This window comes from Ursus arctos, chromosome X (genome assembly GCF_023065955.2).
Source record: "Ursus arctos isolate Adak ecotype North America chromosome X, UrsArc2.0, whole genome shotgun sequence".
NCBI classification, from domain to species: domain Eukaryota; kingdom Metazoa; phylum Chordata; class Mammalia; order Carnivora; family Ursidae; genus Ursus; species Ursus arctos.
Window position 1 is genome coordinate 77,387,859 of NC_079873.1, and position 3,545 is coordinate 77,391,403.

The following is a 3,545-nucleotide window of genomic DNA, read 5'->3' on the forward strand; positions in this document are numbered from 1 at the left end:
AATTCATGATTCCATTCCCCTCCTAATTAGAAGGTGTTGAGATTGTACTGTTTGGTCAGCTTCTGAGAATTATTATGCTCTTTTTGTTCCTTCACTGGGACTTTTAGAACCTTAGAATAGTTGGTAAAAAGAATGCTTAGGTATAGCTGGCAACATGAAAGGCCTTTATGAGCTCCATGGGAAAGAGACACTTCATATTTAGGAAGGAAAAATTAGAAGAAGAGTTTCTTCCTCTCTGTCATTTCTCTGACAGACAATAATGTCTCTCCTGCTGGTAGCTTTCAAGACAAGGAGATTTGTATGAGTTGCCATGAAATTCATTATCATACATTTATGCTCTAAAAATGCAATTGGAACCACTCTTCATGTGTGCCACATTTACAATAATTATCCCAATAAAACCTTATCCACATAAATGACTAACAAGAACTCCAAGTGAGAAAAGAGATGTTTTTTCATTATTGGATCATATCTCAGAGCTGAGGACAATCATGGTACATAAGCCAAATACAGCCTTCTCATGGATAGTACAATTACCTTTTCATTTGAGAATGCCCACTCCTTGGCAAAAGGCCTTTCCAAGCAAGGTCCATTTGACAAATCAGTTCACAATCCATTCAGCTCACCTGAGCTTTCATGCTCCTTTACTACGCTGAAGAAACAGCAGAAATGTGGGAGTTAGAGATGTAGGGGTTTAGGTTTGGTTCTGTGAGCAATCCATGGCATGACTTGAATGAGTTTCAGCTTTCTGGTCTATACAGTAAAGCAAACAATGCTACTTGAACACAGTAACATTTGAGCTTTCTGTTCCAAAAAAATTCAAATGTGGTAGTAAATATTAAAGTAATTTTAAATGTATAAAATGTAATACAATGCAAGATGAAATTATTCTTTTTAACTCCAGAGGAGAAAGGTCATCCAGTGGGGAAAATCATACCTAATTTTCTGTCCTGGAAGATATGCACAAGAACTTTTGTACCATTAAATGATAGCTGTGGAAGCTTTTAATCAATTACCAATTAATTCAGTTCTTCCTCTGGTTTCCCCTCCCACCCAGGCTTTTTCTCTGTGAAGCTCACCTATTAATATCCCCAATGATACTTCATTTTCTTCTTACAACTAATGCTGCTATTGAAAAGTCTGAGATCAACCTGATTCTTGATCCTTTGTACATTCACTTTTTGTTCTTTCAGGACACTCAGAATTTTCTCTTTGATGCTGTCAATGTTCACTATAGAGTAGCTAGTATAGGTTTTCCTTTTTGCTCGTATTTGACACTCTATGATTCTTTACTACATGAAGTCTTTCATTATTTTTCAATTTCAAAACATTTATCTCCATTATTCTTAAAGTAGCTACTTCTTCCTATTTTTGATTTTGTCTATTTCTTGGACTCCTTTTATTTGATATTGGGATTTTACTTTCATCTTCCACATCCTATAGCTTTTCTTTTATACTTTCTATCTCTTTATCCTTTCCTACTACCTTCTAGGAAAGTTCTTCATTTTATCTTTAATTCACTAATTTGTTCTTTAGCTAAATTTATCCTTTATTATTTCATCAGTCATATTTTTTTACTTCAATTATTATATTTTTATGAATAGAACTTCCACTTATATTCATGATGGAGTAACTGTCACTGGACTTGCCCTCCTACCATAAATAACTAGAAAACTCAACAAAATATAGGAGATAATTGTTTTCAGACAATAGACAACAGGCTGTGATTTTTGAAAGAGAAACAAATGAGGTAATCTCTATGATTGTCTCAGCTTGCTGCCTAGAAGCAATTTCTGGACAACAGCATAAGGATGGAAAGTCCAAGCAGAACACAGCGAGCTTGCTGATTTGAAGTCAGAGGTCAGAATTCATGGAGGATGAGGCAGCTATAATTAGTGGAGCAGAGTACTAGAGAAGAGAGAGCTATACAAAGAAAGAACTATAGAAATTGGCATAGGGATTCCCTTTAGTCTTTGATACATACTGAGTTGTGCATGCATAACATGAAATTCCAGTGAGGATGGGCAAAAAACAACAGCTGGGGAGCTGTAAGGCGGAGAATTTCCAGAGCTCATACAGGGCTAGGAAATGTTTGCTTTCCAGCCAGCCAGAGCAGACAAATGTTGTAGAGTACCCAGGCATTTAAGTAGAGACCCCAGAATGATCACACATTAGTAGTGGAGCTAATCTAGCCCTACAGTAAAGGCTATCCTTGGCCTGCCATAACAAAATTATAAACAAGCCTTGAAAGTTTAAAGCTGATCTGGAAGTGATTTAACTACCTCCCAAAAGAGAACTCAAGGTAAAACAGTAAAATCCAGGCACTCAACAACAAAACATTCACAATATCCAGCATCTAATAAACAACTACTATACACATGAAGAAGCAGGAATATATGACCCATAACCAGGAAAAACATCAGACAACATAAAAGACACAGAAATGATAGAGTGGATGGAATTGCCAGACAAAAAAATTTAGAATACCTATTAAAATATTAAGGTTAAAGGTTAAAAGAAAGGTCAAAGGTTAAAGAAAAATATTGCCATAATGAGGAAAGAAATGGAAACTGTAAGAAAGAAACAAATGAAAGTATTAGAAGTGAAAAATATAATATTTGAAATGGAAATTTCACTGAGTAGGATTGACAGTGAATTAGATGCTGTAGAAAATGAGTACATTTTTAGATGCGGCCGTGGAAACTATCCAAATCAAAACACAAGACAGGGGGTGAAAATTGTGAAAAAAGATGAACAGAGCCTCAGTGATATGTGGGTCAATATCAAGTAGTCTAACCTATAAGTAATTGGAGTCCCAGAATGGAGGTTCAGACAAAATATTTGAAGAAATAATGGCTGAAAGTTTTCCAATTTAATAATGACTGTGAATTCACATACCCAAAAAATTCCACACACTCTAGCAGTATAAGCACAAAGAAAACCATGTATAGTAGGCACATCATAATCAAGATGCTGAAATTGATAGAGAAAAAAAAAGTTCCTAAATGCAGTCAGAGGAAGAAAAAGAATACCTTAAATATATAGGAATAAAGATAAGAATGAATACTGACTTCTTGTCAGAAAGAATATAAGCCAGAAAAGAATTCTATATCTATGGGAGGGAAAAGTCCAAAAATAAAGACCAAATAAATACTTTATCAGGGAAACAAAAGCTGAATTTGTCACCAGCAAACCTGCACAAAAAGAAACACTATACCCAGTACCCAGATCTTGGTTTCTAATATCATTCTGCAATAAAAGGAACCAGGGCTCCTTGGAGAAATGGCAGACTCTAAGGCTGAAAATGGAAATAGACAGAATGAGCCTGGAGCATCTTGTAATACCAGAAAGTAAGGAAGTGTTAAAAAAAATGATGGGGTCATGTCAAAGAGACATAGCAATCAATTGAAAGAGCTCCCCATGGCCAAAGTTGGAGTGATGTGAAAAAGAAAATAAAGTCATATTAGATTATAACCCAAAGTATAAAATAAATATCTATAAGTCCATCTTGGTGTAACTAAAAGATTTAGTAAATAAATAAATGG